Here is a 16,947-nt window from a genome sequence, read left to right on the forward strand (position 1 = left end):
TGTGTTTAAAAATATGTCTGTGGGGAGATACCAGACTCAGCACTGAAAGCAAGTTTGCAGAAAGACATGGGATTGGAGGAGCCCTGGAATCCCACACAGCCCTCACCTGTCCTCATCTGCTCTCACACACCTTCACCTGCCCTTACTGGACCTCATCTGCCCCTGTCTCCCCTCACTGCCCTCTGGCTGTAGGACCATTGATGACCAGGCCCCTGGGGCCCTCAGAGCTGACAGCAGCCAGACTGGGCAGTAGTGGCCTGAGGGTGGCCACCACCTGAGGCTGTGGGCTCCACCTCTTTATGATGAGTCTGAGCGGTCACTTCGGCCCCTGAACTGGCAAGGCCAGGTCCAGGGAGGGGGAGCAGGGCAAGGAGGAGGAAGAAGCCAGACAGGGGCACGGTTCCGGGTGCTGGCCCAGCTCTGCCTGACCCCAAGGGGATCACTTCACAGCTTGTGCAGACTCGAGCGGGGCTGCCTCTCAGTTCTGGCTTTTGGCTGTGTTTGGGGGAGGACAGGGTGTGAGGCAGAGTGAACTGGTGAACTATGGCTCTGCTGTCTGTGTGGGCAGGAGCCTGTGCCCAGTGGCAGCCGGGTTGTAGGTCATAGCTTCAAATTCCAAGGAAGCTGGGGTGGGGGCACAGAGAGGGGGAAAGAGGAGCCTGGGGATCTGGTCAGCCACCTACAGTGTGCCTTCAGGCCACATCCATGCTCCCCTGAAGAGAGGGAGAGTGTGCTGGTTGTCCCCCGGACGAGGTGCCTTCTGCAACAGGAATTGTCACTTGGACAGAATCCATCACAACCCTCTTGTCTGTGGTGGTGACTCAGCCAAGATGGAACTGTTGGGCCCCACCCAAAACTGCAAGGTCCCCAGCTGCAGAGGTGACAGGAACAGGAAGGAGGCAGGAGGCTGGACAGTGCTGGGAACCAGGGACACCCCACCACAGCTCCACGTGATGGCTCTGCCAGCTTGCTCTGCTAACTACCCTCTCCCCGCACTGGGATGTGGCCTGTGTTGGTGCTACTGACTTCTCAAGGGAAGCCTGAAATCTGACACTTTTATTTGAAAGTCCTGATTTTTAACTAATTAAAAAATTTAAACGAGTTAAAACTAATTAAAATCGACTAAATTTGTACTAATTAAAACTAATTGAATTCTTTTCAAAACATCGTGCGAATTAAACCACCCCCCACCACCTGAGCTGACAGGCAGGGGGTAGGCAGGTGGGCAGCTGTGTGGGGACCTGAGGGCCTGAGCCAGGACTGGCCTGAGTGCCAGGACAGAGCGACGGAAAAGCAAGGACTCAGGGCAGCTGTTACTGATGCCTCCTGACCACACCAACATTTAGTCAGACACCACCACTCATGCTTGGGCAGAAACAGGTCATTTTGGAGTTGGTGGGGGAACCCGCAGGAGACCTGCAGATGGGTGGTGGTCCCTATACCAGGCCACCACTGAGCACACTGTTGTCTCTCCTCTGGGACAGTGTCCTTCTAGGCCAGGCCCTCCACAAAGGCCTTGATGCCAAGCAACCTCCCTCAGCCCAGCTGAGCCTACTATTTCTGTCCAGGGGCCACTGCTCACCTAGTGCCCCTCTGTGCACCTTGGCTGGCATTTGTCTTTCTCTGTGAGAGTGCCTTTTCCCTCCAGTGACTAAATCTTGACTCTCCTGGGACAGGTGGGGACAAGCTGGCACTGGGTGAACCACCAGGCACAGCATGGCACTGCCCACCCTGGAAGGAGTCAGGGTCCTTGTGACAGTTATCCTCACTGGCCTCTGCACCCCCCCCCCCCCCCACACACACACACTTCTTGGGAGAATTTGATAATCCTCGGGTTGACAGGAGGGGAGAGCGAATTACAGCTCAGGACAGGAGCTCATGGCTGTTAACAACACAGATCTTATCAACACCAGCAGAAACTGCCCCTTCCAGAAAAACTGTGTGGTGACTGTACCAGCAGCCTTCTGCCTGGCCCCCTGAGTCCCAGGCAGAGAGAATTCGGGTGAAGTTTCCTGTGTTTAATGAAGAGGAGGCTCGTCACTGTTCCCACACATGCTCCTTCCTTGGAGGATAAAACTGAGGCCACTTAATTGGGGACAGTTTAAGGGTCATGTTTTCAAAATTAGGCTCCTAAGTGGCTTGATTTTTTATTTATGTATTTATTTTTACTGTTTTCCTACTATAAGCTTTGTTTTCTTTTTTTTTTTTATCCTTATCCGAGGACACCTTTTTGTTCCTTGTTCAGATAGAGTGAGGGAGAGAGAGGAAGAGAGAGAGAGAGAGAAACATCGATGTGAAAGGGACACATAGAGTGGCTGCCTCCCGCAAGACCAACAAGGGCCGGGGATAAACTGCAACCAAGGTATATGCCCCCACCGGGAACAGGACCCGGGTCTCTTTGGACCTCAGTCCTACACTCCAACCACTGAGCCAAACCGGCCAGGGCTATTGTTTTTTTTTTTTTTTTTATTTCATGTTTCACTTTACCCCTCATCATGTTTTATAATTTTATTCTCATCCCCTATCCTCTGCCCTTTGGCAACCATCAACTTGTTCTCTGTATTTATGGGTTTGTTTCTGTCTTATTTTGTTTATTCATTTGCTTTTGTTTTTAGATTTCAAATATGAGATCATACAGCATTTGTCTTTCTCTGTCTGGCTTATTTCACTTAGCATAATACCCTTTAGGTCCATCCATGTTGTTGCAAATGGTAAGATTTCACTCTTTTTTATGGCTGAGTAATATTCCACCGTACAAGGTGGGGCAAAAGTAGATTTACAGTTGTGAGTAAGCAAAACATAGTTTATTCTTATATTATTATTTATTAATTATTGCATTATTTTTCATTTGAATAACTGTAAACCTACTTTTGCCTCACCCTGTATATATTTGTACGATATCTTCTTTATCCAATGCTCTATTAATGGACACTTGTCTGCTTCCATATCTTGACTATTGTAAACAATGCTGCAGTGAACACAGGGGCACATATAGCTTTTCAAATTAGTGTTTTAGTTTTCTTCAAATAAATACCCAGAAATGGAATTGCTGGATCATATGGTAATTCCATTTTTAATTTTTTGAGGACCTTCCATACTGGAGTGGAGAAGCCTGACACCTCCACCATGGTCAACCCCAGCGGTGACAGGTCATATGATGGTAGGCACCTAGACTGGATGTGATAAGCAGAGCGCTGCACTCTGTGGTCTCCTTCCCAACACTCTGTGTTCCTAGTCCAATCATGAGAAATCACTGTGCTAATCTCGACTGAGGGGCATCCTGTAAAATACCTGACCAGCCCTGCTCAAAACTGTCAAGGTCATCAAGGTCATCAAAGAAAGTCTGAGAAACTGTCACAGCCCAGAGGAGATCTAAGGGGACATGATGACCAAACGTCATGAGAGGTCCTAAATGCGATCCCAGACAGAAAAAGGACATTATCTAAAACTAATAATGTCTGAATAACACATGGACTTTAGTTCGTACTAACATATCAACATTGGTTCATTAACTGTAACAAATGTACCACGATGATGGAAGATGCTTATGAAGGGGGAAACTGGGAAACTGGGAGTGCGCCATGTGGGGAAATCTCTGTATCAGCTTTACAATTTCTCTATAAATATGAAAATGTACTAAAAATAAAGTTTATTTTCAAAAAAGAAAAAACTATATTAAGGGGGGGAAAACAGCAAAGATTTTACCCATGGCAAATAAGCACATGAAAAGATGACATTATTCACTATGGACAAGCAAACTAAAACCCCGATGAGATGGCATTACAGGGCCACCATGATGGCTAAAACTGAAAAGAGTAACATTTGAGGTGTTGGCAAGGAGGTGGGGTGACTGGCACTGTTGTTCACCGTGGTGGGGAGATAACAGACAAGACCACTTTGGGAAACAGGCGAACATTGTCTTAATGACACACCTTTCGTGTGGCCCAGCCATAACACTCCTGGTATTTACCCAAGAGAAACACAGCATAGATTCAGAGAAGCTTTATTTGTATCTGCCCCAAATGAGCACCAACCCAGTGTCCATCACTAGGGGACTGTAGTTGTGCACATGCACATTGGGGAGACTGCAGCAGGGCAAGGAAGGAACTACTTAGCACACGGCATGGCCGGGATATTGGGGTGGTCAAGCCGAGTCATGTATGACACCTGGCTAATAGGTGTACATGTTGATGACTCCATTTGTATGACATTCTGGGAGATGCAGTGGTGGGGAGCAGGTCAACAGGGGCCTGGGGATGGGTGGTGGCAAGGAGCAGGAAGGAACTTGGGTGGTGAGTACATTCATGGTCATGATTTTAGTGATTGCTTTACAAATGTGTGCAAATCAACTGTTCACTTAAAATTATGTAGTTTATCTGTAGTTCCCAATAAACTGCAGGGAAAAACTCATAGCAATCTAAGAAATTGGAATTGTGGGTTTTGGTAAAATGTGAATTATCGGTGTTACAGGCAAGGGGATGGGGTGGGGAGCCGGAGACCACGGCATTGCCTTTTGCGTTTACTTCAAAGTGTGTTCAACTTCTCTCTGGATCTTAAAATGATAAGTGTACTTTGAAAATGCCCAAATCCACAACACAAATAATTTAAACTGGCACACACCGAGAGAAGCTGTGTCATTGAACCTGATTAAGTTTCATCCAATCTCGTTGCGCAGAATGCAGCTTCGATAAAGTCGTAATTTTTAAGACGAACATGTCTTCTGAATTCTGTTTTTGAGCACATCTTATGTTTAAAAAAGAACATAAGAGCTGCTGTTTCCTTAGCTGCTGAGTGGGAACAGCTTGATGGGCCCCTTGGCAGGAAGGTCCCAGCTTTCCCAATAGGGGGTGACCAGCTTTGGTCCCCATCACTCAGATGGAAATTTCCAGAGACTTTTTCCCTTCATCACGTCTTTAATTTGTTAAATGGGCCTCTGCTGCGTCGGTTGCCAGGTTCGCACAGCTGCCAACGCTAGAGCTGGCGCGCGGCCCCAGGAGGCGTTTGGATTTCAGTGTGAGACCAGGCCTGGTGCTCCAGCCACCACCTCCACCCAGCAGCTAAGACCAGAGGTCTCTGAGGATGACCCGATGGGCTCCTGGTCCTGCCACTCTTCTGCCCGAAGGAACATGCAGCTTACCAGATGTTCTCGCTCTGAAGCACACGCTTCCTCCTGCACCCCAATTTGAGAAGAATTGGTGTACGGGTGCCCCTTAACTCTGGAAACACCTGTGCCCCAGGCTGTGTAGATGAATTTACTTGTGGTGAGATGGGTTCTGTTTGTGCTGCCCAAACCTTGAGAAGGTGACTGATTCTCTGCTGGCCCTGCCTCCTCCTCACTGCTGGTGAGGGCTCCCTCTGGTGGAACATTGAGGTCTCCGTGGGCTCAGACGGGGGCTTTTATGAAGTTGAAAAGGAAAGGGCAGGATTTTCTGTAAAATACAAGGCTGGACACTCCCTAGCCCAGCAGCTTTGCTTCCAGGGAAAACAAGTAAGTCTTTCCTAGAGAGTGTGGGGCTGTGGCAGAGGGCAGAGGGCAGAGGGCAGCCACCAGATAAAGGACACCAGGGCTGCTTCAGCAGAGGTGGGAAATTTAACTTGGACTTTGGGGTAAGGGACACGGTTTGAGAACAACACCCGGTCCTGAAACAGGACAGAAAATAAAGAGTTGGAGGAAGCCAGGTCCCCACCAGGACTGGCAGCCCCATTGGCTGGACTCCTGCCATTTTATCTGAGGAGGGGGCTGCACTGCGTGGAATCTGGGTTTGTTGGCCCAGCTGCCTTCCCCTGTCATTTGGTAACTACCCTAATTTTGCTGGGTGTCTACTCCCCCACCCCCACCAAGCAGCCCACGTTGAGGACACTCACCCTTCCTCAGTGACAACTGTGGTCAGGTCAGGCGAATCACATTGTCCTCTATGGTAGCACTCTCATATTCATTCTCTCTCTCCTGGTGTGAAGATAGGAACTAGCAGCTACTTTGACATCATGAGGGAAGTTACTCTGAGAATCAGACTGATGGGTAGAGGACTGCTTAAAAGCTATTTGTAGAGACGTGTTGGAAAACCTGATCACATCACACCTGAAGCCTGCTCTGTCTGAGATTGTCTAATTACTAGAGTCAGCACCTATTACCAAGTGCATGTTTACCCAGTTTGACTTGGGTGTTCTGTTTCTTGGAACTTAGACAGTTCATCTGACACCAGCACAGGGAAGCACATTTTCTAGAACTAGAGGGTACGTTGACCTCTCGGGTCACTGAAGTTGATTCTGTATTATTTCATTTGCACAAAGAATAACAATAAAATAGTACCATGACTGGTCCCACAGTGGGGAGCATTGCTGTGTGATAGCTCTTCACAGCAGTAACTCACTTCCCTTCCCAGCAACGTTATGAGGTAGGAACTGTCATCACCTCCATCTGTAGAGGAGACAGCCTGGAGGAGATGCTGGTCCACCTGCCCAGGTCCCCAGCCAGGAAGGGAGGGCTGGATACCACTGAGCCTCCAGCTGGCCACCACCACGAGTCTCCTCAGAGCACGTGCACAGGGGCTGCCCACTAGGTTGGCTTTCCCTCATTGGCCTGCTCTTTGATGTTCAGCTCTGGGTTTTCTTTCGTCATCAAATACACACAGGTGCTTTCAGACTCCTGCAATCCAACCTTGTTCCCTACCCTCTTGTGGGTTTCTTTGCTTTGAAGATTTAAAGCAACTCAAGATCATTCCACCTGCATAAACAGATCCTTGCTTAGTCCAGGGGAAGTATTCCCAGGTATGTCTTTGATTCTTCTGTTTTCTTCCTTTTAAATTGTTTTTGTTTATTCTTCAAACATATCTACAATCCTTGCTTGAGTGGGATGTGTCTCCTCACCCATCGTCTCACTTTTCCTTGGAATCCAGGCCATCAGTCAGCCAGCTTGATCTGGTTCCCACGGTATCCAGTCCAACACCTACCCTGTGCTTTGCATTTTCATTTCTCTGGAACTCCCACCTTCGCCCACTCCCTCTATTATCTCCGTCTCTTCTTTTCTCCTGACTTTATGTCAGGGTTTCCCTTAGGCCAATCTTCCTCCTTCCTCGCTGGGGACACCTGACCATTCGTTCTCGAACAGCTGAGCACTGCTGGGGTGGGGGTCGTCTCTGACTGCCAGGCTGGCGAAGCCTCTGATGGTTCCAAACGGGTTTCTTTTCCACCTTTTGTGTTTTCCCTACTTGCTTGCCCCCCACATACAGCAACCAGTGGCTGCCAGAGGCTGAGGGGAGAGCGTCCTGCCATGTGTCCTTCCGGGACAATGAGATAAAGGGGGTGAGGTGGGCTTTCCAGGCCACCTGCCTCGGGCCCTGTCACAGGCCCCGATCTCTGTCCTAGGGTAGCCTTCTTCGTCCCAAACAGCCTGGATCCTGGCCCCTCCACCCATAGTCAGATCCTTCCCACCAGCAGGCATGGCTCTGGCCACAGTCGGGCGGGAGAGGCCCTGACAACCCGCAGCCCTGTGAGGCAGACGTGAAGGACTGTGGGCATGGTGGCCCAAGCCCACCTGGCGGCAGCGGGATGGGACCTCTGCAGCCCCCCAGAAGAGGCCCCCATGTCACATCTATCACAGGTTCTGCCTGCTTGTCGGCGGGCTTGCTGTCAGCATATTACATTTATCTTTCCAGAAGGAGCACAGAGATTCTGCTGTGACTCTGAGAATAGTGGTAATAGTCACCGTTCATTTCTATCCTCCAGCTCTCAGTGGCTTCTGAATTGAGCACCTCAGTCCCTGGAAACTGTCCATCTCGAAGCCAAGTTGGCCCTCCACTCTCTCTCCTCTCAGAATGGGCACTGGTCATCTATACCATCCAGATACTTTTTGAGAAAGAGCACCGAGGACTGGAGAGGTCACTCACGTGCCAGGGACCAGAGACAAATGGTGTCTCTAAGGCAAGAACCAGTCGTTGAAGGAAGCCTCCCACCCCACACCCAGGGTGTCTGGCCAGGAAGTAGTGTCTGAGGATGTCAGCTGGAGATGCGTCTTGGGACAGGGTTGGGTGGCACGCAGTGGCTGCTCCTGTAAGGTATCTGTGCGTTTCCCAGGCATGGGAGCCTTGTCAGCATCTGAGGACACTCAGGTCACTGCTTGGTGCCTCTTGGACAGCCTCGTGCCGGGAGGAGGCATCCCAGAGGGGACCTGGCCTTGACGGAGACCTTGCAGGGTGGAAGGCAGTGATCTGGGCACAGGTGGGAGCAGGCCTAGGACTAGGAAAACACTCAGAGCCTCCAGGTCAGTGCAGATGTGGTGGACGAGTTTTGCAGTATGATCTTAATTGCACTTTCCTTATGCCATTGGACCCCTCCCATGTCCCGGGCAGTCATTTCTAAATAAAGGAAACAAAGAAGGACCCTAGCATTCACAGTGGATCCCAAATTGTGCACAGCCCCCAGAAGAAACACCCCTTTCAGAGATCCATGCACCTTCCCTCCACCCTGCAGTCACCGGGCAGACATGCCTGTGGAAGCCCAGACATGCCTGCAGAGAAGCCATGCCCACCTCCTTAGTCTCCTGTTTCCCAGGGACTTGCATTCACCCCTGGATAGTGGGGAGGTTCGATTTCCAAGCAACACCTGGTGGCAAAGACAGCGTCATGAATTTCCTGCAGAAACAGAAGTTTGGTCCCCAGTACTCTACGTAAATATGCGCAATTGACCTTAATTAGCTTTCACTGAACTGCACAGATCTTAGGCATTCAATTCTGAGCTTGACAACTGGGAACAGAGGGAACAGAGCCCCTCCCAGTCATGCCCCCCAGGAGCCCACAATCTCTCCTTACGGGGGGTTTTGTCTGTTCCTGACATCGGAGCCTGTTCTCACACAGCCGCCTGCCAGGGCCACTGGCTTGTCCATTCTCCCGCCTTGGGTGACGGGTGACATAAATAAAGCTGCTGTACCTATCTTGGTGACCATGTGTTCTGCGCTATGAGAGTTCATCCATCCTCATGTCAGCACAGGACCTACCTCATCCTGGCCCAAATAGGACCCGTGTCTCCTAAAGGCTCCTGGACCATGGGCCGCAGGCCTGGCACTCACCCATCCAGTTCCATCTCCACAAAGTCAGTGAGCAACAGCCCTCAGACCCCTCAGTAGGGGAGGCTTGTTACCAATGTAGGCTTCAGGCCTGAGCCCAGGCCCTCTGGCCCAGGAGTCTGCATTTCACAATCTTCCCAGCACATCCTTGTACCAAGCTCATCCTGGAGGTGCAGAGAAAGGGTACAGTCTGGTTCTTGCTCCTGTGATCTGTGAACACATGGACTCTTGGTCTCTGCACTGAGCAATAGACAAGATTTTAATTGCCCCCCACCTTGTGTGGAAAGTGCCAGCATCACTCAGACACACCCACCAGGAGCAAGACCCTGTGTCCTGACTCCTGGGTCTGACCTCAATGTCCCCCCATGACAAACACCCCAACATCTCACCATGGCAGACAGAAACCACAATGTCTCCATGTAGCACATGGATACCCTGATGAACCTTTGTGCAGATAGTCCTGACCCCCTGCAGCAAATGGACCCTCAGTGGAGTCCTGCTTTGGGCACACGTTGAGGCTGAGTTCTCAAAGGAGAGACTCTCCCACAGGGAACAGGTTGTGCGTGATTCCTCCCCTGACACTCCCTGGGTCCTGTCCTCTGGGCCGTGTCCTTGCTGGCCAAGGGGAAACCCTCACCACCCTGCTCCCACCCCCAGAATCCTCTGCTCTTCAGTTCTCAGCAGTTCATAGGCGTCTCATGCCACACTGCACCACCTCCGGGGGCTGACAGCTTCAGGGGCATCATTGTGAAACGTGGGTGAGAAAGGTGTTCGGGCATGGGAGTGAATGCCCCCCACTTCAAGCGTGGAGGGCAAGGGCTGCACTGCCAAGGCTGGGTGCTGGGTTTGCAGAAATGTGCCAAAAAGCTTTTGTTACCAGGTGCAAAGCCCTTGATGATCTTCTTGTCTCTGGCCCTCATCTGGGGAATGCATGGGGGGCAAAAGTGGGTGGTCCAGGATGGGGCCTGGCAGCAGGATGCAGGTGACCTGGCTGTTTCCTGTGACCTCCCACCTTAGTGCATCCTAACAGAGCCAGCTGTCCTGTATCCCTCTGTCTGTCTAATCTATTGGCCAGCACTGTGAGTGGGCCTTTGGGGTCACTGTTCTATTTCTCTGCGATGCCTGGAAGTCTTTTACAACTGATTTGTATTCCCAGTGCAAAGGCTCCATCATCCACCCCAGCCCCTCATATTGTCAGCGTCATGCCTGTCCTGCATTCCATTAGCTGATTATGTCTTTTGTCATCTTTCATTCACTGGAAACCTGAGTCGGCTGGATTCTCCATCTTTCACAAGTTAGGATGTCTTCTTATCATTTGGCTCTGCCCTCTTACTGACAACAGGAAATCTCCCTGTCCTGGAGACCCCCAATAGCCCCACCTCCAAGAGGGCAGTCACCACTCCCTGATCTGACTAGCAGTTCCCAGTTCTCACCACCTAAGACAAAGGACCATCAGCTGTCAGTGCCTGGGGAGCCCTCCAGGGTTCAGATGGGGGTTTGGCCTCACTCAAAGTTCTGAAACAGGAAACTACTTCCTGGTTTTTGTGGGTCATGGGTGCAGACTTGTTTCATTGTTATTAAGGCAGCAGGGCTGATGGGACATGCAGTGGGGACCATGGGCCCCTCTGTGCCTTCTCCTTCCCAGAGGGGAGATACGCAATCCCCCAGGGGTGGGCCAGGGTCTCACATGAGAGGCAACATCTTGGGAAGTCCACCTGAGAGAAGGGTGGCTGCAAATGGTGTGAGGTATAGAAAATACAGATGTTGGTTTCTACCCCTGCTTCCTGACACTGAGCTCCTAAATCCCTTGCAATTTCCCGGGTGACAGGAGCCTCTTTTGTTCTAATGGTGGATCCTAGATGAGGGCTGGTCACCAGAACGACCAAGCCAACTTTCAGCCCTCAGTCCCTTGTCCTCGGAGGCGGGGAGGCTGGAGATGGAGTTAGTGATTGATCATGCTTTTGTGAGGAGGCCTCGCAAAAACCCCAGTAGCAGTGGGCTCAGGGAACTACCAGATCGGTGAACACATCCCTGTGGGGAGGGTGACACACCCCGACTCCATGGGGACAAAAGCTCCCGTGCTCAGAACCCCCTAGGCCTCGCCCTGTTCACCTGTGTCCTTTACTATATTCTTTTGTTGTTGTTGACACACTCTTCCTTTTATTTATTTATTTAAAAAATTTTGTCTTTTTTTTATTAAGTAATTTATTTTTGTTACGATGTTTCTCCTTTTCCCCACATTAACACCCTCCTCCTGATCCCACTCCCATCCTCCACAGTATTGTTGTCTATGTCCACTGGTTATACATATATGCATATAAGTTCTTTGGTTTATTTCTTCCCTCCCCCCACTCCCTTCCTCTGAGGTTTGTCAGTGTGTTCCCTACATCTATGTCCCTGGGTCTATTTTGTCTATCATTTGTTCATTATATTCCACAAATAAGTGAGATCATGTGATATTTGTCTTTCATTATATTCTTTAATATACTGTTAAATACAGGTGTTTCCCTGAGCTCTGAGCTGCTCCAGCAAATTAATCAAACCTAAGGAGGGGTAGTAGGGACATCTGACCTATAGACGGTTGATCAGAAGCACAAGTGACAACCTGGGCCTTCGATTGGCATCTGAAGTGATGGGAGGCGGTTCTGTGGGACTGAGCTCTGAACCTGTAGGATCTGAAGCTAACTCCAGGGAGATGGTGTCAGAACTGAACTGAATTGTAGGACAACCACCTGGAATTAAAGAATTGTTTGGTAGGGAAATCCCCAGACATTTGATGACCAGCAGTGTCAGGAAGGAAATGTTCTGTGTAAGAGTAAAGGAGACACAGGAGTGTTTTTCCAGCTCACCTGGGTCTCACCGAGGGTGGGAGACAGAAGGTTAATTCCAGCCTCTGCCCAGACTAGGACAAGCTGGACCAGCCTCAGGGCAATAACACGTTACTGCGTTTTGTAGGACTTCAGTGCCTCACGGTGAGTCAGCACCCACGTATGCCTGGAACTTGCCCTGTCCTTCCTTCTTCCAGTAAAGAGGACCTGCGAGAGAGTCAGCATCACTGATGATGTTTGTGGAGCTGGGCCAGACTCCAAATGTCAGACCTCCGTGCCCCGCTTCCTCAGCCGAGCTTGCTGCTTTGTTTTAATAAAGTTCCCCAGCTCTCTCCACTGCACCCATTTCTCCTTAAATGTAGAAACCCACTTGCGGGTCTGCTGGCCTCACATCTCTGCCAGGAACAGAGCCCTGGAAGAAGCCCTGTCCTCCGGCTGACCGCAGCCTCCGAACCGTTCCAGCACTGGAGGCTTAAGGGGGCAGGCTCAGCGCCTGGTCAGCACAGGCCTGGGCCAGAGAGCTCCTACCCTCCCAGCAAGACCACAGTGCCCACCCACTTCTGGCCCAGGGGTTGTAAATCTCCCCAGACAGCATGACTCTGTCCTGGAAATGCTCCTTGGAAGGTCAGCATTTGTGCAGCCGTCTCCTGCCCATTAGCTGGCTCCCCAGCACCCCCTGTCGTCCCTGAAGGCTGGGGGAGGCCAGGCATGCTGCCTGCTGGCCCTGTTCCAAAGCCCTTGGCTCTGAAGCTTGCCAGCTGTGCCCACCTCCCACTGGGACCAGGGAGTAATTTGCACCTTTTTGCAAGCAAGAAGGGGCAGCTGTGGCCTCTTCCCACAGGGGATTGCTTAGAATCAGAAAACTTCCTGAACTCAGTTCAACAAGAATTGGGGAAATTCAATTTGACACGTGGCTTTTGGCTCCTGCCAAAAGTCAGGGACCAGGGAGTTAGGGAGACGGTCCCACTGGTGGATGCTCTGGAAACCACGGGGCCCACGTTGAGACGTACTGAAGTGGGTGTGGGGCTCCCCTGACCTCTGAGGGCTGAGGGGTTCCTTCCTTGCTGGGTCTCCTTTTATAAAAAATGGTAAATGGTAAAAATTCTGTTACATCTGTGTTGATTGGAAGACCAATGTATCAATGTTATATGTGAAACATTCTTTGAGCTAGCAGTTGTTTTTCTTATGATTTTAAAGGTAATTACAACATTGATATGGGCCTGGTGCCGCCAAGCAGGAGGCTGGGGAAGGAGGAGCTTGTGAACACTCAGGGTGAGTAAAGGGTGGGAGAGACCCGTCATCAGCCATGAGGAGGGGCTGGTGAGCCTGTGGGTGGGAGTGAGCACATGTCTGGAGGTGAGCCTTTCCACCACATCTTTGAACACCTGGAACCAGGGCACCTTCCCCACCCCCAGCCCCACCCAAGATCCTGAAGACTTGATCTGTGAGTGTTTGGATCCTGAAAGCAGTGATGAAGGTGTCTGCACCGGGCTCCTGGGCTCCTGGGTCCCAGGCAGGTGCTGGCCCCGAGGCCGCAGTGGTGGGAAGAACTCCGAGTCCTGCTGGTTGAGCTGCTGAGAATCTTTGAACCCCTGGAGCCCCTCATGTGAGCCTGTCATGGTCCTGGGGGCTGGTGTGGCCAAGAGACCTGCACTGGGGAAACTTCCAAACCCGGCAGCCTCCCCACAGAAGTTGAGCGAGACAGTCAAAGTGGGCCCCACTGTGGCCCTAGATCCCATCTTTAGTCTCTGGGGTGGGGTCAATAGGGGCTGATTTGTGCCCCTCAGTTCCTATGATGAAGCCCTGATCTCCAGCACCTGAGAATATGGCTGTATTTGGAGATAAGTCTTTAATGACGTGATTAAGTTAAATGAGGTCCCTAGGATGAGCCCTCATCCAATAGGACTATCGTTCTTATGTGACTAGGAGACCAGGACAGACACACAGAGAAACGGCCCTGTGAGGACCTAGGGAGAAACCAGCCCTGTAACACCTTGATCTCAGATGTCTAGCCCCTCAGGACTGTAAGACTATGAATGTCTGTGGCTTAAGCCATCCGGTCTCTGGTGTTTTGTTATGCCCACTCAAGCCGACCAAGTCAGGGGCCTCCTCTCAGAGAGGAGGGGGTTCTTTATGTGGTGATCCCCGGGCATGGCCAGCTCGTGCCTGTGGCCAGTACCCTCCTGCCCCACCAGCCTTTCCCTCCTTGAAGCTGCTGCTTTGCTCCCTTGTGAACTCAGCATCCAGCTGCTTTGTGAATACCTGTAATGAGAAAGCTTGCACGAGATTCATTTCCTGACGGAAGGTGTGAGGAAAGAGGGTGCGGGAGCCATGACAGGGGGGTCGGGGGTGCCGTCTGCCAGGCTCAGGAGGCCCAAGTGGACTGATGGGGGTGATGCCACGGGGCTTTGTATCTCATCACCTTGGGAACATCTGCGTTATACACGTCTGCATTATGTTAGCATCTAGGGTTTGTCATTTGCCCCGAGGTGGCCCTGCGCCTACTTCTATAACAAGTCTGTGGTTGATAGAATCTTCCCCCTCGCACTGGCTTTAATTACTGGCTAGATGTTTACTCACCACCCTCAGCATCTCCATGCCTCCCACTCAGCCTTGAGAACTAAGCCCAAATGTCACGACTTCAGGGTGTCTCTTCTAAAGTCCTATTCTAATCAGTTCCCTCCCCTCTGTCACATGTCACCATTGTTCTCTAATTCTGAATTCAGACATTGTTATCTCCACCCTAAACTGCAGCTCCTGGAGAGAAGGGTTTGTGGGGGGAGGGAGAAAAGGGAGAAGGAGGGGAAGGGAGGGGTATACAACAAACAGATCCCCAAAATCACAATGGCTCCAGCATAGCGGAGTGTTCTCTGGGGCTGCTGGGTGGCTGCCGCTGTCCTCCCTCCATTTGGTGTCCCCTCCTCGCTGTACCAGCTGGAAGAGGGGAGAGTGAGGCTGGGGATAGTGGCTGCTCCCTATGGGGCCTGGGCCAGAGGCACATGGCTGTCCTGCCTCCTCCACTGGGGAGGATTCAGCCCACACAGGGCAGCTGCGGGAAATGAAGCCCTGGACAGTGGTCATCTCCCCACCTCACCTGGCTATAGGAGCTCCTGCAGACATCGCAGGGGTGTAACAGTGACAAGGAAAGGGACATATGCTGCCTCCGTGGTGCTCACATCTTGGTGGGAAGACAAACAGACAAACATACAGTGGGTCTCCTAGGGTGACAGGTGGTGGGATAGGCTCAGGCAGGAGACAACGTTTAAGCAAGGTCCCCGGGTGGGAAGTGTCATCGATATCTGTTGGAGACACATCCATGCCCTGCTTTATTAAATGCAGACCCAGAGTTTGAGTCCAGGGTTTATATTTTTTCTGGTGACTGCAGAGTAGTGTGGCCCTGGGAGGGAGCAGTGACCCTCCAAGAGGGTATTTAGTGACAGGATAGGAGCCTCCTTTAAAACCAAGACAGCATGGGTATCAGTCACCTTGCAGCCAGCACAGCTCTGTTTGACTCACAGAGAGAGAGAGAGAGCAGTAGTGACGTGGGCCAGCTTCATTTTACGACAGCGGGTCTAAGAATATCTTCATCATAACCTGCGCCACTGAACTGGGAAAGATAAGAGACAGGCTGCGAGGATTCTCAGGGACAAAGAGGCTTTTAAAAGGAAGAGCATTCGCGCGAGCTTCTCCTACAAGGTTTGTTGTGTTTGGGCACACATTTCACTTTTCATAATAAGTGGATGGATGTCTAAATACTGTGCTTCTCTCTGTTGAAAATAGACTGAGAGAGATTAATTCTGTCACTGATTTAATTTGACACAGTAACTAACTGGCAACCAACTGGATACCTTTTGCAAACAGAGTTAGATGCTCAGATTTTTAGACTGATTTTTTAAGTTGGTATAAAACTAATACATGCATATGCTATAATTTAAACATGATAAAGGCAATACAATTAGAAATACAATCTCCTCTGTGTCCAGCCCCGACAAACTCCAGTTCTGTTACCCACTGTTGTAACTAAGCAGGATCTTTCAGAAACTGTACCTGCACAGGTGTGGGTGTGTGAATTTGCACACATATACATTTACAACATCTATGAGTTCACACCATTGATACTGCTCTGAATCTTTTTTTCTCTCTTAAGAGTGAGTTACTCTTTTTTCCCCCCTTTGATTTCTAGAGAGAAAGGAAGGGAGAAGGAGAGAGAGATAGAAACATCGATGAGAGAGCACATCAATTGGCTGCCTCCCGCATGCCCCCCGCAGGGGATCAGGCCCACAACCTGGGCATGTGTCCTGACCGGGAATCAAACTGGCGACCTCTTGGTGCATGGGTTGATGCTTAACCACTGAGCCACACCAGCCAGGCTCTGGATCTTGACATAGTGAATGATAATATATTGAAGAGATCTTTCCAGATCAGTATAACTGGGCCCAACTCATTCTTTTATATCCTTCCGATTTGGGAGTATCGTTGAGAAGGGTACATAAACTTCCATTGTGATTGTGGACTTGTGATTCCATAGTGTTTACATGCACCCCACATGTGTGCACACATGTTCCCACAGACACTTTCCACCTGCACTTCCACATCCCCTCAGACACTTACACAGACACTGACCTCTCTGCACACATCACCCCAGGCCCCATGGTTCTTCCCCTCCCAACACAGAGGCTGCCAGCTGCTGCCAGTGGGATCCTGCTGGCTTTGCAGTGAGGCCCCTTGACATCCAGGCCCCTGACTGCTGCTGGTTTTCCTCCCCCGCTGCCTTTTTGGGAGTGTTCATCTGCAGTCCCAGGTCCAGGTTCCTTTCAGGAGTTCCTTCTGCCTTTTCCTGGGAGAACTTGGGCCAGGAGACGGGACACTCAGGGGCCACTGCAACCCACTAACCCTGTCCCTGGACTCCAGACATCTGTTATCTAGGGTGCTGTGCCTAAAACAAAGCATTTGTGTAAACAAACATCCTCTTGTCCCCCTTTGTGGTCAAAATGCAGCCAGGGGCAGTGGCTCTTTCCTGGGACACAGAGCTTCTTCACATGCCTACCAAAGTCAGTG

The sequence above is a fragment of the Molossus molossus genome, unplaced genomic scaffold (genome assembly GCF_014108415.1).
Source record: "Molossus molossus isolate mMolMol1 unplaced genomic scaffold, mMolMol1.p scaffold_m16_p_5, whole genome shotgun sequence".
NCBI lineage: Eukaryota > Metazoa > Chordata > Mammalia > Chiroptera > Molossidae > Molossus > Molossus molossus.